This window comes from Symphalangus syndactylus, chromosome X (assembly GCF_028878055.3).
Source record: "Symphalangus syndactylus isolate Jambi chromosome X, NHGRI_mSymSyn1-v2.1_pri, whole genome shotgun sequence".
NCBI lineage: Eukaryota > Metazoa > Chordata > Mammalia > Primates > Hylobatidae > Symphalangus > Symphalangus syndactylus.
Window position 1 is genome coordinate 85324436 of NC_072447.2, and position 23542 is coordinate 85347977.

The following is a 23542-nucleotide window of genomic DNA, read 5'->3' on the forward strand; positions in this document are numbered from 1 at the left end:
GGTCTGGAGTGGACCTCTAGCAAACTCCAACAGACCTGCAGCTGAGGGTCCTGTCTGGTAGAAGGAAAACTAACAAACAGAAAGGACATCTACACCAAAAACCGATCTGTACATCACCATCATCAAAGACAAAAAGTAGATAAAACCACAAAGATGGGGAAAAAATAGAGCAGAAAAACTGGAAACTCTAAAAAGCAGAGCACCTCTCCTCCTCCAAAGGAACGCAGTTCCTCACCAGCAACGGAACAAAGCTGGATGGAGAATGACTTTGACGAGTTGAGAGAAGAAGGCTTCAGATGATCAAACTACTCCGAGCTACAGGAGGAAATTCAAAACAATAGCAAAGAAGTTAAAAACTTTGAAAAAAGATTAGACGAATGGATAACTAGAATAATCAATGGAGAGAAGGGCTTAAAGGAGCTGATGGAGCTGAAAGCCAAGTTTCCAGAACTACGCAAAGATTGCAGAAGCCTCAGGAGCCGATGCGATCAACTGGAAGAAAGGGTATCAGTGATGGAAGATGAAATGAATGAAATGAAGCGAGAAGGGAAGTTTAGAGAAAAAAGAATAAAAAGAAATGAACAAAGCCTCCAAGAAATATGGGACTATGTGAAAAGACCAAATCTACGTCTGATACCTCCACATAGCTGGAAGTAAAGCTCTCCTCAGGAAATGTAGAAGAACAGAAATTATAACAAACTGTCTCTCAGACCACAGTGCAATCAAACTAGAACTCAGGATTAAGAAACTAACTCAGAACTGCTCAACTACATGGAAACTGAACAACCTGCTCCTAAATGACTACTGGGTACATAACGAAATGACGGCAGAAATAAAGATGTTCTTTGAAACCAATGAGAACAAAGACACAACATACCAGAATCTCTGGGACACATTCAAAGCAGTGTGTAGAGGGAAATTTATAGCACTAAATGCCCACAAGAGAAAGCAGGAAAGATCCAAAATTGACATCCTAACATCACAATGAAAAGAACTAGAAAAGCAAGAGCAAACACATTGAAAAGCTAGTAGAAGGCAAGAACTAACTAAAATCAGAGCAGAACTGAAGGAAATAGACACACAAAAAACCCTTCAAAAAATTAATGAATTCAGGAGCTGGTTTTTTGAAAAGATCAACAAAATTGATAGACTGCTAGCAAGACTAATAAAGAAGAAAAGAGAGAAGAATCAAATAGATGCAATAAAAAATGAAAAAGGGGATATCACCACTGATCCCACAGAAATACAATCTATCATCAGAGAATACTACAAACACCTCTACGCAAATAAACTAGAAAATCTAGAAGAAATGGATAAATTTCTCGACAAATACACCCTCCCAAGACTAAATCAGGAAGAAGTTGAATCTCTGAACAGACCAATAATAGGCTCTGAAATTGTGGCAATAATCCATAGCTTACCAACCAAAAAGAGTCCAGGACCTGATGGATTCACAGCCGAATGCTACCAGAGGTACAAGGAGGAACTGGTACCATTCCTTCTGAAACTATTCCAATTGATAGAAAAAGAGGGAATCCTCCCTAACACATTTCATGAGGCCAGCATCGTCCTGATACCAAAGCCTGGCAGAGACATAACCGAAAAAGAGAATTTCAGACCAATATCCTTGATGAACATTGATGCAAAAATCCTCAATAAAATACTGGCAAACTGAATCCAGCAGCACAACAAAAAGTTATCCACCATGATCAAGTGGGCTTCATCCATGGGATGCAAGGCTAGTTCAACATATGCAAATCAATAAATGTAATCCAGCATATAAACAGAACCAAAGACAAAAACCACATGATTATCTCAATAGATGCAGAAAAGGCCTTTGACAAAATTCAACAACGCTTCATGCTAAAAACTCTCAATAAATTACGTATTGATGGGACGTATCTCGAAATAATAAGAGCTATCTATGACAAACCCACAGCCAATATCATACTGAATGGGCAAAAACTGGAAGCATTCCCTTTGAAAACTGGCACAAGACAGGGATGCCCTCTCTCACCACTCCTATTCAACATAGTGCTGGAAGTTCTGGCCAGGTCATTCAGGCAGGAGAAGGAAGTAAAGGGTATTCAATTAGGAAAAGAGGAAGTCAAATTGTCCCTGTTTGCAGATGACATGATTGTATATCTAGAAAACCCCATTGTCTCAGCCCCAAATCTCCTTAAGCTGATTAGCAACTTCAGCAAAGTCTCAGGATACAAAATCAATCTACAAAAATCACAAGCATTCTTGTACACCAATCACAGACAAACAGAGAGCCAAATCATGAGTGAACTCCCATTCACAGTTGCTTCAAAGAGAATCAAATACCTAGGAATCCAACTTACAATGGATGTGAAGGACCTCTTCAAGGAGAACTACAAACCACTGCTCAATGAAATAAAAGAGGATACAAACAAATGGAAGAGCATTCCATGCTCATGGGTTGGAAGAATCAATATCGTGAAAATGGCCATACTGCCCAAGGTAATTTATAGATTCAATGCCATCCCCATCAAGCTACCAATGACTTTCTCCACAGAATTGGAAAAAACTACTTTAAAGTTCATGTGGAATCAAAAAAGAGCCCGCATCACCAAGTCAATCCTAAGCCAAAAGAACAAAGCTGGAGGCGTCACGCTACCTGACTTCAAAGTATACTACAAAGCTACAGTAACCAAAACAGCATGGTACTGGTACCACAACAGAGACATAGATCAATGGAACAGAACAGAGCTCACAGAAATAATGCCACATATCTACAACTATCTGGTCTTTAACAAACCTGACAAAAACAAGAAATGGGGAAAAGATTCCCTATTTAATAAATGGTGCTGGGAAAACTGGCTAGCCATATGTAGAAAGCTGAAACTGGATCCCTTCCTTACACCTTATACAAAAATTAATTCAAGATGGGTTAAAGACTTACATGTTAGACCTAAAACCATAAAAAGCCTAGAAGAAAGCCTAGGCAATACCATTCAGGACATAGGCATGGGCAAGGACTTCATGTCTAAAACACCAAAAGCAATGGCAACGAAAGCCAAAACTGACAAATGGGATCTAATTAATCTAAAGTGCTTCTGCACAGCAAACGGAAATTACCATCAGAGTGAATAGGCAACCTACAGAATGGGAGAAAATTTTTGCAACCTACTCATCTGACAAAGGGCTAATATCCAGAATCTACAATTAACTCAAACAAATTTACAAGAAAAAAACAACCCCATCAAAAAGTGGGCAAAGGACATGAACAGACACTTCTCAAAAGAAGAAATTTATGCAGCCAAGAAATATATGAAAAAATGCGTATCATCACTGGCCATCAGAGAACTGCAAATCAAAACCACAATGAGATACCATCTCACACCAGTTAGAATGGCCATTATTAAAAAGTCAGGAAACAACAGGTGCTGGAGAGGGTGTGGAGAAATAGGAACACTTTTACACTGTTGGTGGGACTGTAAACTAGTTCAACCATTGTGGAAGTCAGTGTGGCGATTCCTCAGGGATCTAGAACTAGAAATACCATTTGACCCAGCCATCCCATTACTGGGTATATACTCAAAGGACTATAAATCATGCTGCTATAAAGACACATGCACATGTATGTTTATTGTGGCTATATTCACAATAGCAAAGACTTGGAACCAACCCAAATGTCCAACAACGATAGACTGGATTAAGAAAATGTGGCACATATGCACCATGGAATACTATGCAGCCATAAAAAGTGATGAGTTCATGTCCTTTGTAGGGACATGGATGAAACTGGAAAACATCATTCTCAGTAAACTATCACAAGGACAAAAAACCGAACACTGCATGTTCTCACTCATAGGTGGGAATTGAACAATGAGAACTCATGGACACAGGAAGGGGAACCTCACACTCCGGGGACTGTTGTGCATTGGGGGGAGGGGGGCGGGACAGCATTAGGAGATATACCTAATGCTAAATGACGAGTTAATGGGTGCAGCAAACAAACATGGCACATGGATATATATGTAACAAACCTGCACATTGTGCACATGTACCCTAAAACCTAAAGTATAATAATAATAATAAAAAAAAAACAAAAAAAAGACTGTTACAAAGTTCTTTGATTCATGTGTTCTATCAACAAATATTTTTAAGAACTCCATTATGTGCCAGGCACTGATTCTGATATTGCAAACTTTAATCTTTACTCTTTGCTTTCTTAGAGCTTGTAGTCTGTTGAAGGAGATGTAATTAAACAGCTAATATCAAAAATAAGTTACAGTGATGAAAATGCCATAGAGGAAAAATCCAAGGTTATCTAGCTTACTTGGCAGGGAGAGGAGATGAGGAAAGGCTTCCCTGACATTTAAGCATGTTATTCAGTAGCTTTTTGTCCAATTATTAAACTCTTTTATGATACAAACTAAAACATTATCATAAATTTAAGCATATTCAGTAGTTATATTCTAAATGCCCTTAAGATAAACATAGTATTCCAAGACAGAAGTCTTTTCTCCTTGTAGACAGAAAGTATGTAATATTAATAATGATAATAATATTATTTTGATGAAAACAATAAGAATATCTGTTGTACGACTTTGAACATATGGCATATACCAATTGTAAAAGGAACTGGGTTTGTTTAATCTGGAAATGTCTTGGGGTTTCAGTGAGGTAGGGGATAAGGTAGCCTTATTCAGAGAGCTGAAGTGTTGTCACAGGGAAACAGTGACGATTTTGCTCTGTGTGGTCTCTTGGAGAAAATTTCATCAAGAAAGATATCAGCAGGGGAGGAGCCAAGATGGCCGAATAGGAAGAGCTCTGGTCTACAGCTCCCAGCGTGAGCAATGCAGAAGATGGGTGATTTCTGCATTTCCAACAGAGGTACTGGGTTCATCTCACTGGGGAGTGCCAGACAGTAGGTGCAGGACAGTGGGTGCAGTGCACCGTGCATGAGCCGAAGCAGGGCAAGGCATCGCCTCACCTGGGAAGTGCAAGGGGTCAGAGAATTCCCTTTCCTTGTCAAAGAAAGGGGTGACAGACGGCACCTGGAAAATCAGGTCACTCCCACCCTAATACTGCACTTTTCCAACGGGCTTAAAAAATGGCACACCAGGAGATTATATCCCACACCTGGCTCGGTGGGTCCTATGCCCATGGAGTCTCGCTCATTGCTAGCACAGCAGTCTGAGATCAAACTGCAAGGCATCAGCAAGGCTGGGGGAAGGGTGCCTGCAATTGCCAAGTTACTTGTTTGATTAGGTAAACAAAGCGGCCTGGAAGCTTGAACTGGGGGGAGCCCACCACAGCTCAAGGAGGCCTGCCTGCCTCTGTAGGCTCCACCTTTGGGGGCAGGGCACAGACAAACGAAAAGACAGCAGTAACCTCTGCAGACTTAAATGTCCCTCTCTGACAGCTTTGAAGAGAGTAGTGGTTCTCCCAGCATGCAGCTTGAGATCTGAGAACAGGCAGACTGCCTCCTCAAGTGGGTCCTGGACCCCCAAGTAGCCTAACTGGGAGGCACCCCCCAGTAGGGGCGGACTGACACCTCACATGGCCGGGTCCTCCTCTGAGACAAAACATCCAGAGGAATGATCAGGCAGCAGCATTTGCGGTTCACCAATATCCGCTGTTCTACGGCCACCAACTGCTGATACCCAGGCAAAAAGGGTCTGGAGTGGACCTCTAGCAAACTCCAACAGACCTGCAGCTGAGGGTCATGTCTGGTAGAAGAAAACACTAACAAACAGAAAGGACACCCACACCAAAAACCCATCTGTGCATCAACATCATCAAAGACCAAAGGTAGATAAAACCACAAAGATGGGAAAAAAACAGAGCAGAAAAAACTGGAAACTCTAAAAATCAGAGTGCCTCTCCTCCTCCAAAGGAATGCAGCTCCTCACCAGCAATGGAACAAAGCTGGATGGAGAATGACCTTGATGAGTTGAGAGAAGAAGGCTTCAGATGATGAAACTACTGTGAGTTACAGGAAGAAATTCGAACCAATGGCAAAGAAGTTAAAAGCTTTGAAAAAAAATAAGAAGAATGGATAACTAGAATAACCAATGCAGAGAAGTTCTTAAAGGACCTGATGGAGCTGAAAACGAAGGTATGAGAGCTACATGAAGAATGCAGAAGCCTCAGTAGCCGATGTAATCAACTGGAAGAATGTATCAGTGATGGAAGATGAAATGAATGAATGAAGTGAGAAGAGAAGTTTAGAGAAACAAGAATAAAAAGAAACGAACAAAGCCTCCAAGAAATATGGGACTATGTGAAAAGACCAAATGTACGTCTGCTTGGTGTACCAGAAAGTGATGAGGAGAATGGAACCAAGTTGGAAAACACTCTGCAGGATATTATCCAGGAGAACTTCCCCAATCTAGCAAGGAAGGCCAACATTCAGATACAGGAAATACAGAGAATGCCACAAAGATACTCCTCAAGGAGAGCAACTCCAAGACACATAATTGTCAGATTCACCAAAGTTGAAATGAAGGAAAGAATGTTAAGGGCAGCCAGAGAGAAAGGTCGGGTTACCCACAAAGGAAAGCCCATCAGACTAACAGCTGATCACTCGGCAGAATCTCTACAAGCCAGAAGAGAGTGGGGACCAATATTCAACATTCTTAAAGAAAATAATTTTCAACCCAGAATTTCATATCCAGCCAAACTAAGCTTCATAAGTGAAGGAGAAATAAAATACTTTACAGAAAAGCAAATGCTGAGAGATTTTGTCAACACCAGGCCTGCCCTAAAAGAGCTCCTGAAGGAAGCACCAAACATGGAAAGGAACAACCAGTACCAGCCACTGCAAAAACATGCCAAATTTTAAAGACCGTCAAGGCTAGGAAGAAACTGCATCAACTAACGAGCAAAATAACCAGCTAACATCATAATGACAGGATCAAACTCACACATAACAATATTAACTTTAAATGTAAATGGGTTAAATTCTCCAATTAAAAAACGCAGACTGGAAAATTGGATAAAGAGTCAAGACCCATCAGTGTGCTGTATTCGGGAAACTCATCTCACATGCAGTGACACACATAGGTTCAAAATAAAGGGATGCAGGAAGATCTACCAAGCAAATGGAAAACAAAAAAAAGGCAGGGGTTGCAATTCTAGTCTCTGATAAAACAGACTTTAAACTAACAAAGATCAAAAGAGACAAAGAAGGCCATTACATAATGGCAAAGGGATCAATTCAACAAGAAGAACTAACTATCCTAAACATATATGCTCCCAATACAGGAGCACCCAGATTCATAAAGCAAGTCCTGAGTGACCTACAAAGAGACTTAGACTCCCACACATTAATAATGGGAGATTTTAACACCCCACTGTCAGCATTAGATAGATCAACGAGGCAGAAAGTTAACAAGGATATGCAGGAATTGAACTCAGCTCTGCACCAATTGGACCTAATAGACATCTACAGAACTCTCCACCCCAAATCAACAGAATATACATTCTTTTCAGCACCACACCACACCTACTTCAAAATTGACCACATAGTTGGAAGTAAAGCACTCCACAGCAAATGTAAAAGAACAGAAATTATAACAAACTGTCTCTCAGACCACAGCACAATCAAACTAGAACTCAGGATTAAGAAACTCACTCAAAACCGCTCAACTACATGGAAACTGAACAACCTGTTCCTGAATGACTACTGGGTAAATAATGAAATGAAGGCAGAAATAAAGATGTTCTTTGAAACCAATGAGAACAAAGACACAACATACCAGAATCTCTGAGACACATTTAAAGCAGTGTGGAGAGGGAAATTTATAGCACTAAATGCCCACAAGAGAAAGCAGGAAAGATCTAAAATTGACACCCTAACGTCACAATTAAAAGAACTAGAGAAGCAAGAGGAAACACATTCAAAAGCTAGCAGAAGGCAAGAAATAACTAAGATCAGAGCAGAACTGAAGGAAATAGACACACAAAAAACCCTTCAAAAAATCAATGAATCCAGGAGCTGGTTTTTTGAAAAGATCAACAAAATTGATAGACCGCTAGCAAGACTAATAAAGAAGAAAAGAGAGAAAAATCAAATAGATGCAATAAAAAATGATAAAGGGGATATCACCACCAATCCCACAGAAATACAAACTACCATCAGAGAATACTATAAACACCTCTACACAAATAAACTAGAAAATCTAGAAGAAATGGATAAATTCCTCAACACATACATCCCTAGACTAAACCAGGAAGAAGTTGAATCTCTGAATAGACCAATAACAGGATCTCAAATTGAGGCAATAATCAATAGCCTACCAACCAAAAAAAGTCCAGGGTCAGACAGATTCACAGCCGAATACTACCAGAGGTACAAAGAGGAGCTGGTACCATTCCTTCTGAACCTATTCTAATCAATAGAAAAAGAGGGAATCCTCCCTAACTCATTTTATGAGGCCAGCATCATCCTGATACCAAAGCCTGGCAGAGACACAACCAAAAAAGAGAATTTTAGAAAAATATCCTTAATGAACATCGATGCAAAAATCCTCAATTAAATACTGGGAAACCGAATCCAGCAGCACATCAAAAAGCTTATCCACCATGATCAAGTGGGCTTCATCCCTGGGATGCAAGGCTGGTTCAGCATATGCAAATCAATAAATGTAATCCAGCATATAAACAGAACCAAAGACAAAAACCACATGATTATCTCAATAGATGCAGAAAAGTCCTTTGACAAAATTCAACAATCCTTCATGCCAAAAACTCTCAATAAATTAGGTATTGATGGGACGTATCTCAAAATAATAAGAGCTATCTATGACAAACCCACAGCCAATATCATACTGAATGGGCAAAAACTGGAAGCATTCCGTTTGAAAACGGGCACAAGACAGGGATGCCCTCTCTCACCACTCCTATTCAACATAGTGTTGGAAGTTCTGGCCAGGGCAATTAGGCAGGAGAAGGAAATAAAGGTTATTCCATTAGGAAAAGAGGAAGTCAAATTGTCCCTGTTTGCAGACGATATGATTGTATATCTAGAAAACGCCATTGTCTCAGCCCAAAATCTCCTTAAGCTGATTAGCAACTTCAGCAAAGTCTCAGGATACAAAATCAATCTACAAAAATCGGAAGCATTCTTATACACCCATAACAGACAAACAGAGAGCCAAATCATGAGTGAACTCCCATTCACAATTGCTTCAAAGAGAATCAAATACCTAGGAATCCAACTTACAAGGGATGTGAAGGACCTCTTCAAGGAGAAGTACAAACCACTGCTCAATGAAATAAAAGAGGATACAAATAGAAGAACATTCCATGCTCATGGGTTGGAAGAATCAATATCGTGAAAATGGCCATACGGCCCAAGGTTATTCATAGATTCAATGCCATCCCCATCAAGCTACCAATTACTTTATTCACAGAATTGGAAAAAACTACTTTAAAGTTCATATGGAACCAAAAAAGAGCCCGCATCACCAAGTCAATCCTAAGCCAAAAGAACAATGCTGGAGGCATCACGCTACCTGACTTCAAAGTATACTACAAAGCTACAGTAACCAAAACAGCATGGTATTGGTACCAACACAGAGATATAGACCAATGGAACAGAACAGAGCCCTCAGAAATAATGCTGCATATCTACAACTATCTGATCTTTGACAAACCCGACAAAAACAAGCAATGGGGAAAGGATTCGCTATTTAATAAATGGTGCTGGGAAAACTGGCTAGCCATATGTAGAAAGCTGAAACTGGACCCCTTCCTTACACCTTATACAAAAATTAATTCAAGATGGATTAAAGACTTACATGTTCGACCTAAAACCATAAAAATCCTAGAAGAAAACCTAGGCATTACCATTCAGGACATAGGCATAGGCAAGGACTTCATGTCTAAAACACCAAAAGCAATGGCAACGAAAGCCAAAATTGACAAATGGGATCTAATTAAACTATAGAGCTTCTGCACAGCCAAAGAAACTACCATCAGAATGAACAGGCAACCAACAAAATGGGAGAAAATTTTTGCAACCTACTCATCTGACAAAGGGCTAATATCCAGAATCTACAATGAACTCAAACAAATTTACAAGAAAAAAACAAACAACCCCATGAAGAAGTGGGTGAAGGATATTAACAGACACTTCTCAAAAGAAGACATTTTTGCAGCCCAAAAATACTTGCAAAAATGCTCATCATCACTGGCCATCAGACAAATGCAAATCAAAACCACAATGAGATACCATCTCACACCAGTTAGAATGGCCATCATTAAAAAGTCAGGAAACAACATGTGCTGGAGAGGATGTGGAGAAATAGGAATACTTTTACACCATTGGTGGGACTGTAAACTAGTTCAACCATTGTGGAAGTCAGTGTGGCGATTCCTCAGGGATCTAGAACTAGAAATACCATTTGACCCAGCCATCCCATTACTGGGTATATACCCAAAGGATTGTAGATCATGCTGCTATAAAGACACATGCACACGTATGTTTATTGTGGCACTATTCACAATAGCAAAGACTTGGAATCAACCTAAATGTCCAACAACAATAGACTGGATTAAGAAAATGTGGCACATATACACCATGGAATACTATGCAGCCATAAAAAATGATGATTTCACGTCCTTCATAGGGACATGGATGAATCTGGAAACCGTCATTCTCAGCAAACTATCGCAAAGACAAAAAACCAAACACCGCATGTTCTCACTGATAGGTGTGAATTGAACAATGAGAACACATGGACACAGGAAGGGGAACATCACACACTGGGGACTGTTGTGTGGTGGGGGGATGGGGGAGGGATAGCCTTAGGAGATATACCTAATGCTAAATGACGAGTTAATGGGTGCAGCACACCAACATGGCACATGTATACATATGTAACAAATCTGCACGTTGTGCACATGTACCCTAAAACTTGAAATATCATAATCATAAAATTTAAAAAAGAAGAAATCTCCAAAAAAAGTATATATGTATGTGCCCATATGCTTATGTATGTATGTATGTGCATATATACTTATATATGTGTGTACATATAATATATATACACACATATGTGTGTACATATAATATTTATATGCACATATGTGTGTATTATATATATATAATACATATAGGACATATTTTATATATATACACACGTGTACATATTTTTATATATATACCCATACACATATATATTTGTAGGTGTCTCATTTGCAACCTAGACTAAAATTTTTGCAATTTTGTGAAATTTATTTCATATATAATAACAAAATATACTATATCAAAAATTAAAAAAAGAAGAAAGTTATCAGCTAAATCTAAGGAAAAAATTTTTAAATAGCCAGAGGGTCCACAGTCTGGGTAGAAGGGATGTGGGTTGGGGAAGCTTAAAGTTCTAACAAATGAGGTAGACTTGATGGCCTGCATAATTTCTTTCAACTTTGAAATTCCAGAAAATTCATCATTATATAGGGAGATGAAAAACCAAAGAAATCTATTAGATAGTTTTTCTGATTTTGAAAATGAAACATTGACAAAATGCAGACGTTGAGTAGATAAACAAACTGGACGGTAGAATTTTAAAAGTTAATAACTGAGAAAAGGCTGGAAACTAAAACCCAGGCTATATGTGGCTGGAGATCAAAAGTATCAGGGATTTGAAAAAAAAAAAAAAAAAAAGCAACCACAACATAACTACCTGGCCAAATCAAAGAGACTATTGCATGGAGAGAAGGCATCTTTTAAATACTTGAAAGATAGTCCAAATTCAGAGAACAGGGAAGCACACAATTTGTAGGGCTCAGGGGAGAGGGTGTGTCAGAATTTCTAGGAACCTAGGATGGGAGTAGAAGTGGGAGTAGGGAGGCTTCCTGATGAGGCACAGCATTTAGTGGTGTGGGGAAATGTTCCAGGATGGGAGAAATGAATGCTTGTCTCTTTCCTTTGTTTTATTATTTCAATTTTTATCATATGCCTACCCCCAAATTCTGATGCTCTGCACTCTAAGTATCTCTCTTTCTCTTCAGATAAAAAATATGTTTATGTATATATGTATATGTGTATATATATGTATATTTTACTTACTTTAAGAAAATTTTGTTTTATTTTCTGAACTTAAAAGTCAGAGGACCTGAAACTCTGCTCACTCTTCAAAAAATCTGAGTTAGTAAAGATGGTTTTAACTTATATGTTGACCTTTGAATAATTTTTTTCCCTATTTTGGGTCAGTAGCATTTGATGGAAAAAAAAAAAACTACTTATGATTTTAGTGCTACAGCCATGCTGAGATTATGGTTCGTAGGGGTGGGAATAAGAAACGCAGATAATCAAGGGTTTCTATATTTCTGGCCGATCATAGTGGCAGCATGTATTTCTTCCATGGTTCCTAAAATGAGAAGAAAGCCTAAGAATGCCATAAGAAAGAATGAGATCATGTTTTTTTTTTTTTTTTTTTTTTTTTTTTAGGGACATGGATGGAGTGGAGGCCATTATCCTTAGCAAATGAACACAGGAACAGAAAACCAAATACCACATGTCCTCACTTACAAGTGGGAGCTCAGTGATAAGAATGCATGGACACATAGAAGGGAATAATGCACACTGGTGGGTTTTTAGAGGGTGGAGAGTGAGAGCAGAGAGAGAATCAGGAAAAAATAACTAATGGGTAATAGGCTTAATACCTGGGTGATGAAATAATCTGTATAACAAACTGCCATGACACGTTTGCCTATGTAACAAACCTGCACTTGTACTCCTGAACTTAAAATAAAAGTTTAAAAAAGAAGACAGAATTACCTGCTTTTGTATGACAGTAAGTTGAAAAGATATTTGAAGGACACCAAGAAACCCATTATTTGGCTGGAATGAAAGGAGTGGATTGTCAAGAGATTACATATGGACTTGCTATATAGTCCTATTGAGGCTTCATTTTGAACCCAAAGAGAGACATTCTTGAGTCTTTATTCCTATTTAACTCCTTCCTTAGTGATGCCTTTCTTTATTTAAGGCTTTATATAAACTTTTACAAGTAAGATTTGATGAAACAATTTTTAAAAGAGTTTGAGTTATTACTAACAAATGTTTCCTATTAGTGGAATTTCTTACATATTATTCTCATGAAATGCTAATGGCTGATATTGATAATGAAATTATGATTAGACATAGCTGTGTGATGTTCCCAAATTTATTTGTCAAGTCTCTTGCTTGCATGCCTATTTCACTGATAAATGGCTCACCCAGATGTTGAAAACTTGTAGTAGATTTGAGAATAAGTGCTGTCATTTGAGATTTTCCTGATAGATTTGCCTTTTAGCAATGCATTCTTAGGTGAAAATTATGACCAACGCGTATTAGACTTGCTACCTCCAGGCTTGGATATTTGTGGGCACTCAAGGTCATATGGAGGCTATCTCATACCATCCAGCTGGTAGCCAGAGGAATGGGAGCTATTCTATCCTCTACAGCTGTTTAAGGAGGTAGATATTCAGATTTTTTTTGGAAGGCTTAAAGTATCAGCCCTGTTAAAGTGTGAGAACATACTTCTCAGTAAGTATAAAATGGCCTAATACGACAAACTTGGCTCCATTGTACCTCAATTAAAACACAGAAAAACAATGTCTTCACAGCTACCTGTCAGTTAAGAGTGATGTATTCTACTTGCTTCAAAATTATTTTAAAAATATCACATTTGGATGATACTTTGGAAATTACAAATTATGTTTACTTTTTTTGTTAGTTTCATTTGGTATTCTCAACAGCCTCTTGAGGGAAGTGTAACTTTCCTCATTTTACAAATGAAGAAATAGGCTTGGAAAGACTAAGGGACTTTCTTGAGATTTCACAGCTGTGAAAATGCAAAGCTGGAACTCATTAAAACCTGTGTTTACTGCCTCCAAATCTAGTGTTCTTTTTCTGGTATTGCACTTCCTATCAATTGATGGCCAAGAAACTGTGAAACTGAAATAGGTCACATAATAAATAAATGGCAGAACTGGGACACTGAAAAAGTTCAAACCTTGAACACTCTCTTTCTACTCCCTCACAATTATTTCCCTTAGCATTTGAATCCGACACACATATCTTATTTGTCTGCCTGAAACTTCAGTGAGTTTCAGGCAGACAAATAAACTCTTCCTGCATTTAAAAAAAACAATCCCAATTGCCTTCCTTGTATAAATTGCTCCCTCATAACTGAGGGATATGACACGTACTCAGTGTAGAGTACTATGACCCCTACTTGTCTTGCTTTGGGTTCCCCACAAGACAGATCCTGAGATAAGGACTTGAGAGTCAGTGATTTATTAGGGAGGTGAGCCTAAAAGCAAAGATAAGACAGCAGGGAGCATGAGACAGGGCAGAAAGAAATGCCAGTATTAGGAAAGCATTATTGAAGTTCTTTATGGAGGAAATAGGGGTAGTTTAGGATTGCCCACAGTGGTTTTAACTCACTTAAACTTCTTTGAGCATTGCCTGAGAGGGCTGTGAGGCCTTAGTACAGGCCCTGAAACAGAAAGTGGAAACATACTCTAGATAATATCTGAAGATGTGGATCCTGTTTTTTTCTTAGCTTTGCAAGTCTTCTTGCTAATGTGTCAACTCTCACTCCCATCACCAAAAATCAGGAAGACAAGCAGGCAGGCAAACAAATGAAATGACTAAGATATATGCTCATCTGCCTATCTACCAACCGACCTTGAAAATAATTGGAGAAGTGATGTTGCTTGTTTGAGATTATTGTGGAAAAACTGGGAACACATTGGGGTATTCAAGAGCTAGGACTAGTACAAAGTTATTGAAACTTGCAGATGATAACTGTTATTTACTTAGCATTCACTATGTGCCTGTCATTATACTTAGTTCTTTACATGCATCACCTTGTTTAGTTGTCACAACTCTAGGGACTTTTTTTTTAAATTATACTTTAAGTTCTTGGATATGTGTGCAGAATGTGCAGGTTTGTTACATCGGTATACATGTGCCATGGTGGTTTGCTGCACCCATCAACCCGTCGTCTACATTAGGTATTTATCCTGATGCTATCCCTCCCTTAGCCCCCCACCCCCTGACAGGCCCCAGTGTGTGATGTTTCTCTCCCTGGGTCCAGGTGTTCTCATTGTTCAACTCCCACTTCTGAGTGAGAACATGTGGTGTTTGGTTTTCAGTTCTTGTGTTAGTTTGCTGACAATGGTGGTTTCTGGCTTCATCCATCTCCCTGCAAAGGACATGAACTCATCCTTTTAATATGGCTTCATACTACTATGTGATATATGTGCAACATTTTCTAATTATTGATGGGCATTCAGGTTGGTTCCAAGTCTTTGCTACTGTGAATAGTGCTGTAATAAACATACATGTGCATGTGTCTTTATAGTAGAATGATATATAATCCTTTGGGTATATACCCAGTAATGAGATTGCTGGGTCAAATAGTATTTCTGGTTCTAGATCCTTGAGTAATCACCACAGTGTCTGGCACAATGGTTGAACTAATTTACACTCCCACCAACAGTGTAAAAGCATTCCTATTTCTTCACATCCTCACCAGCATCTGTTGTTTCCTGACTTCTTAATGATCGCCATTCTAACGGGTGGGAGATGGTATCTCATTGTGGTTTTGATTTGCATTTCTCTAATTACCAGTGATGATGAGCTTTTTTTTCATATATTTGCTGGCTGCATAAATGTCTTCTTTTGAGAAGTGTCTGTTCATATTATTCGCCCACTTTTTGATGGGGTTGTTTGTTTTTTTCTTGTAAATTAGTTTAAGTTCTTTGTATATTCTGGGTATTAGCCCTTTGTCAGTTGGATAGACTGCAAAAATTTTCTCCCATTCTGTAGGTTGCCTGTTCACTCTGATGATAGTTTCTTTTGCCATGCAGAAGCTCTTTAGTTTATATCCTTCTCCACTTTTTGATGGGGTTGTTTGTTTTTTTCTTATAAATTTTTTTAAGTCCCTTGTAGATTCTGGATATTAGCCCTTGGTCAGATGAATACATTGCAAAATTTCCCCCCCATTCTGTAGGTTGTCAGTTCACTCTGATGGTAGTTTCTTTTGCTGTGCAGAAGATCTTTAGTTTAATTAGATCCCATTTGTCTATTTTGGCTTTTGTTGCCATTGCTTTTGGTGTTTTAGTCATGAAGTCTTTGCCCATACCTATGTCCTGAATGGTATTTCCTAGGTTTTCTTCTAGGGTTTTCATGATTTTAGGTCTTACATTTAAGTTTTTAATCCACCTGAGTTAATTTCTGTATAAGGTGTAAGGAAGGGGTCCAGTTTCAGTTTTCCGCATATGACTAGCCAGTTCTCCAAACACCATTTATTAAATAGGGAATTCTTTCCCCATTGCTTGTTTTTGTTAGGCTTGTCAAAGATTAGATGGTTGTAGATGTCTGGCATTACTTCTGAGGCCTCTGTTCCGTTCCATTGGTTTATATATCTGTTTTGGTACCAGTACCATGCTGTTTTGTTTACTGTACTCTTGTAGTATAGTTTGAAATCAGGTAGCGTGATGCCTCCGGCTTTGTTCTTTTTGCTTAGGATTGTCTTGGCTATGTGGGTGCTTTTTTGGTCCCATATGAAGTTTAAAGTATTTTTTTTTCTGACTCTGTGAAGAAAGTCAATGGTAGCTTGCTGGGGAGAGCATTGAATGTATACATTACTTTGGACACTATGGCCATTTTCACAATACTGATTCTTCCTATCCATGAGCATGGTCCTAGGTATTTTATTCTCTTTGTAGCAATTGTGAATGGGAGTTCACTCATGATTTGGCTGTTTTTCTATTATTGGTGTATAGGAATGCTTTTGATTTTTGCACATTGATTTTGTTTTCTGAGACTTTGCTGAAGTTGCTAGCAGCTTAACAAGATTTTGGACTGAGATGATGGGGTTTTCTAAATGCACAATCGTGTAATCTGCAAACAGAGACAATTTGACTTCCTGTCTTCCTATTTGAATACCCTTTATTTCTTTCTCTTGCCTGATTGCCCTGGCCAGAACTTCCAATACTATGTTGAATAGAAGTGGTGAGAAAGGGTATCCTTGTCTTGTGCCACTTTTTAAAGGGAATGCTTCCCGCTTTTGCTCATTCACTATGATATTGTCTGTGGGTTTGTCATAAATAGCTCTTATTGTTTTGAGATATGTTCCATCAATACCTACATTATTGAGAGTTTTTAGCATGAAGCGATGTTGAATTTTATTGAAGGTGTTTTCTGCATCTATTGAGATAATCACGTGATTTTTGTCATTGGTTCTGTTTATGTGATGGATTACGTTTATTCATTTGCATATGTTGAACCAGCCTTGCATCCCAGGGATGAAGCTGACTTGATCATGGTGGATAAGCTTTTTGATGTGCTGCTGGGTTCAGTTTGCTAGTATCTTATTGAGGATTTTTGCGTCAATGTTCAACAGGGATATTGGCCTGAAATTTGTTTTGTTGTTGTTGTGTCTCTGCCAGGTTTTGATATCAGGAAGATGCTGGTCTCGTAAAATGAGTTAAGGAGGAGTCTCTCTTTTTCTATTGGTTGAAGTAGTTTCAGAAGGAATGATACTACCTCCTCTTTGTACCTCTGGTAGAATTCGGCTCTGAATCCATCTGGTCCTGGGCTTTTCTTGGTTGTTAGGCTATTAATTACTGCCTCAACTTCATAACTTGTTATTGTTCTCTTCAGGAATTTGACTTCTTCCTCTTTTAGTCTTGGGTGGGTGTATATGTCCAGGAATTTATCCATTTCTTCTAGATTTTCTAGTTTATTTGTGTGGAGGTGTTATAGTATTCTTTGATTGTAGTTTGTAGTTGTGTGGGATCAGTGGTGAGATCTCCTTTAACACTTTTAATTTTTTCTACTTGATTTCTCTCTCTTTTCTTCTTTATTAGTCTGGCTAATGGTCTATTTTGTTAATCTTTTCAAAAAACCAGATCCTGTGTTCATTGATTTTTTGAAGGGTTTTTCTTGTCTCCATCTCCTTCAGTTCTGCTTTGATCTTAGTTATATCTTGTCTTCTGCTAGCTTTTGAATTTGTTTGTTCTGGCTTCTCTAGTTCTTTTAATTGTGATGTTAGGGTTTCAATTTTAGATCTTTCCTGCTTTCTCCTGTGGGCACTTAGTGCTATAAATTTCCCGGTAAACACTGTTTTAGCTGTGTCCCAGAGATTCTGATACAGTGTGTGTTTGTTCTCATTGGTTTAAAAGAAGTGATTTATTTTTGCCTTATTTTCATTATTTACCCAGTAGTCACTCAGGAGCAGGTTGTTCAATATCCATGTAGTTTCACTGTTTTGAATGAGTTTCTTAAACTAAATTCTAATTTTATTGCACTGTGGTCTGAGAGACTGTTTGTTATGATTTCTGTTCTTTTGATTTTGCTGAGGAGTGTTTTACCTCTGATTATGTGGTCAGTTTTAGAGTAAGTGTGATGTGGTGCTGAGAATGCATATTTTGTTGATTTGGGATGAGAGTTCTGTAGATGTCTATTAGTTCTGCTTGGTCCAGAGCTGAGTTCAAGTCCTGAATATCCTTGTTTATTTTCTGTCTCATTGATCTATTATTGACTAGTGGGGTGTTAAAGTCTCCCATTATTATTGTGTGGGAGTATAAGTCTCTTTGTAGGCCTCTAAGAACTTGCTTTATGAATCTGGGTGCTCTTGTATTGGGTGCATATGTATTTAGGATAGTTAGCTCTTCTTGTTGTATTGATCTCTAGGGACTTCTTATTTGTGTTTCATAGAAAGTGAACCTGAGACTCAAGAAAATTAAGTAGCTTTTTAAAAATACACATCTGGTAAATGGTTGAACTTGGATGAATGCCATCAAATGCATTATCAATGTTATGATTTTTCTCAAGCTTTTTCCTCTGTAATTATTCAGATACATTTCACATACCATAAAATGCACTCTAAATTTAAAGTATAGAGTTCAATGGTTTATAGAATATTGAAAGAATTCTGTGTAATCATAACTTTTATATTATTTTAGAAAATTGTCAACACCTATAAAATAAATTTCATACTGATATGGTTTTGCTTTGTGTCCTCACCCAAATCTCTCTTGAATTATAATCCCATAATCTCCTCCTGTGGTGGGAGGGACCTGGTGGGAGGTAACTGAATCATTGTGGTGGTTTCCCCTGTGGTATTCTCATGATAGTCAGGAAATTCTTGTGAGATTTTATGGTTTTATAAGGGGCTTCCCCATTTATTTGGCTCTCATTCTTCTCCTTTCTGCTGTCACTTGAAGAAGGACATGTTTGTTTCCCATTTCACCATTATTATAAGTTTCCTGATGCCTCTCCAGCAATGCTGAACTGTGAGTCAATTAAACCTCTTTCTTTATAAATTACCAAGTCTTGGCATGTCTTTATTAGCAGTGTGAAAACAGACTAATAAAGTAAATTTGTACTGAGGGAGTGGTGTGCTGCTATTTGAATATTAAAAAATGTGAAAGTAACTTAGGAACTGTATAAAAGGCAGAGTTTGGAACAGTGTAGAGGACTCAGAAGAAGACAGGAAACTGTGGGAAAGTTTGGAACTTCCTGGAGACTTATTGAATGGCTTTGACCAAAATTCTGATAGTGATATGGACACTGTCCATATCATATTTCAGTCCAGCCTGAAATAGTCTCAGATGGAGAAGAGAAACTTGTTGGAAACTGGAGTAAAGATCACTCTTGTTTTGCAGAGACTGGTGGCATTTTGCCCCTGCTCTAGAGATCTGTGAAACTTTAAACTTAACAGGGAAGATTTAGGGTATCTAGCAGAATAAATTTCTAAGTGGCAAAGCATTCAAGGGGAAGCAGAGCATAAAAATTTGGAAAATTTGCAGCCTGTTGATGAAATATAAAAGGAAACTCCTTTTTCTGGGGAGAATTTAAGCCAGCTGAAGAACTTTGCATAAGTAATGAAGAGCCGAAGGTTAATCACCAAGACAATGATGAAAATGTCTCCAGGGAGTGTCAGAGGCTTTTGCTGCAGACCCTCCTGTCATAGGCCTGGAGGCCTAGGGGGATAAATGGTTTCATGGCCTGGATCCAGGGACCTCCTGCTGTGTTCAGCCTTTGGACTTGATGCCCTGTGTCCCAGCTCTTCCAGCTCATGCTGTTACTTCAGAGGGTTCAAGCCCCAAGCCTTGGCAGCTTCCACTTGGTTTCGGGCCTGCAGCTGTACAGAAGTCAAAAATTGAGCTCTGGTAACCTCCACCCAATTTTCAGAGGCTGTATGGAAAGACCTGGATGTCCAGCCAGAAGTTTGCTGCCAGGGTGGAGCCCTCATGAAGAACCTCTGTTAGGGCAGTGGGAAAAAGAAATGTGGGGTTGGAGCCCCCATACAGAGTCTTTCCTGGGGCACTGCCTAGTGGAGTCGTGAGAAGAGGGCCACCATCCTGCAGACCACAGAATGGTAGATACACCAACAGCTTGCAGCATGTACCTGGAAAAGCCTCAGACACTCAATGCCAGCCATGAAAGCAGCCAGGAGGGGGGGCTGTACCCAGCAAAGCCACAAGGGTGGAGCTGTCCAAGATCATGGGAGCCCCCCTTTTGCATCAGTGTGTCCTGGATGTGAGACCTGGAGTCAAAGAACATCATTTAAAAACTTTAAGTTTTAATGACTGCCCTATTGGATTTTGGACTTGCATGGGACTTTTAGCCCCTTTGTTTTGGTCAATTTCTCCCATTTGCAGTGGCATTTTTGCCCAATGCTTGTACCCCTACTGTATGTAGGACGTAACAAACTTGCTTTTGATTTTGCAGTCTTATAGGTGGAAGGGTTTTGTCTTGTCTCAGATGAGAATTTGGACTTACTTAGACATTTAGGTTAATGCTGGAATGAGTTGAGATTTTGGGGGACTGTTGGAAAGGCATGGTGTTTTGAAATGTGAACGCATGAGCTTTGGGAGGGGCAGGGGTGGAATGATATGGTTTGGCTATGTATTTCCACACAAATCTCAAATTGAATTGTAATCCCATAATCCCCACGTGTGGTGGGAGGAACCCGGTGGGAGGTAATTGAATTTTGGGGTGGTTTTCTGTGTGCTATTCTCGTGATTGTAAGTTCTCATGAGATCTTATGGTTTTATAAGGGGCTTTCCCTTTTGCTTAGCTCTCACTTTTCTCCTTGCTGGCACCGTGTGAAGAAGGACATGTTTGCTTCTCTTTCTGCCATGATTGTAAATTTCCTGAGGCCTCCTCAGCCATGCTGAACTCTGAGTCAATTAAAGTTCTTTATAAATTACCCAGTCTCAGGTATGACTTTAGTAGCAGTGTGAGAATAGAATAATACACATACAGTCATTAGCAGTCATTCATTTCCACTACATCTCTGCTTACCCTGCTTCCCAATCACTAGTTTATTTTAATATCTTCATTTATTTTATTGTTTTGGACATTTATCATCAATGAAACAATACAGTTTTTGGTCTCTTGTGACTGGCTTCTTTCACTTATAATGTTTTCAGAGTTTATTCATATTGTAGCATGTATCAGTACTTTATTTCTTTATAAGACTGAATAATTTACTTTTATGTGTGGGAACAAGAATAATGCATTTCTCTTTTTAATTTAACTTTATTTTAGACAGGGATGTGCATGTGCAAATTTGTTACATTGGTATATTACACTCGTATAGTGAGCATAGTATGCAACCCACTCTCCTCTTCCTCCCCCAACACTGTAGTGGTCTCCAGTATCTACTGTTGCCATCGTTATGTCTATGAATACCCAATGTATAGCACCCATTTAAAAGTGAGAGCATGCAATATTTGGTTTTCTGTTCCTTCATTAATTTGTTTAGGATAATGGCCTCCAGCTGCATCCATGTTGCTGCAGAGGACCTGATCTCATTCTTTTTAATGGTTGTGTAGTATTCCATGGTGTAGCATGTACATTTCCCTTATTCGATCCACCATTGATGAGCACCTAGGTTTATTCCATGTTTTTGCTATTGTTAATAGCAGTGATGAACGTATAAAGGTATGTGTCTTTTTGGTATAATGATCTATTTTGCAGGGGGGAGGGGTGCATGTACCCAGTAATGAGATTGTGGGTCAAGTAGTAACTCTCTTTTAATTTTTTTGAGACATAAATGTCATTTCTATATTACAAAGAATCCAATTATACATTCTGTTTTTATACTAGCTATATTATAAAATTATAAAGCTGCAGCAGAAATCCAGAGACTTTTTTTGTTTTTTGCATTTTTTGGTTTTTTGTTTTTGTTTTGTTTTGTTTTTAATGTGAAGCTCAATTTCTTGGAGAAATCTACAAACTGCTTTTCAGAATGGCTGAACTAATTTACATTCTGGCAACTGTGTATAAACATTCCCTTTTCTCCACAGCCTTACCAGCATCTGTTGTTTTTTGACTTTTTAATAAAAGCCTTTCTAAAGAGTATAATATTTTAATAAAAAGCCATTCTGATTGGTGTCTCATCGTGGTTTTTTTTTCTTTTTTTTTTTTAATGGAGTCTCGCTTTGTCATCCAGGCTGGAGTCCAGTGGCATTATCTTGGCTCAGTGCAACCTCTGTCTCTCAGGTTCAAGCGATTCTCCTGCCTCAGCCTCCTGAGTAGCTGGGATTACAGGTGCCCACCACCACGCATGGCTAATTTTTGTATTTTTAGTAGAGATGGGGTTTCACCATCTTGGCCAGGTTGGTCTTGAGCTCCTGACCTCATGATCCACCTGCCTCGGCCTCCCAAAGTGCTGGCATTACAGGTGTGAGCCACTGTGCCCAGCCTCATCATGGTTTTAATTTGCATTTATCTGGTGATAAGTGATAATGGGGATATTTTCATGTTTTTGGCCACTAGTGTGTTTTTTTTTAAAGAAGTGTCTGTTCATGTTCTTAGCACATTTTTGATGGAGTTGTTTTTTGCTTGTTGATGTGTTAAGTTTCTTATAGAGTCTGGATAGTAGAACTTTTACAGATCCACAGTTTGTGAATATTTTTCCAGGAATAAAGTCTACACAATCATAGTGGACTTGCTTTTGATATGCTGCTGGATTAGGTTTGCTAATATTTTGTTGAGGACTTTTGCATCTGTGTTCTTCAGGGACATTGTCTTAAAGTTCTTTTTTTTGGTTGCGCCTTTGCCTGATTTTAGTATTAGGCTGACACTGGCTTCATAGAATGAGTTAGGGAGGAGCCTCCTCAATTTATTGAAATAGTTTCAGTAGGATTGGTACTAGTTTTTCTTTGTACATCTGGTAGAATTCAGCTGTAAATTCATCTAGGGCTTTCTTTTTTTAATTGGTGGGTTTTTTTTAATAACTAAATCAATTTCCGAATTTGATATTGGTAAAGTTAGTGTTTCAATCTCTTTCTAGTTCAGTCTCGGGAGATTGTGTGATTCCACGAATTTGTTCATTTCCTCTAGATTTTCTAATTTGTGTGCATAGAGTTGTTTACAGTATGCTCTGAGGATCTTTTCTGTTTCTCTGGGTTCAGCTGTAACGTCATCTTTGTCATTTCTGATTGCACGTTTTTGGATCTTCTGTTTTTTTTTCTTTGTTAATCTAGCTAGCAGTCTATTAATTATTTAAAGAAGCAACTTTTGATTTCATTGGCCTTTTAAATAAAT

The 23542-nt window shown here is 38.6% G+C and overlaps 1 protein-coding gene across 5 annotated transcripts in view; it reads left to right on the plus strand.

Moving 5' to 3' along the window:
* The first annotated feature begins 19219 nt into the window (after window positions 1-19219).
* Window positions 19220-23542, plus strand: part of LPAR4 (lysophosphatidic acid receptor 4) — a 129656-nt gene continuing 125333 nt past the window's right edge. For all 5 annotated transcript variants that reach the window (XM_055267172.1, XM_055267173.2, XM_055267177.2 and 2 more), the window contains exon 1: window positions 19220-19275. The gene's annotated coding sequence lies outside the window, so the exon portion shown is untranslated. The remainder of the gene's footprint in view (window positions 19276-23542) is intronic.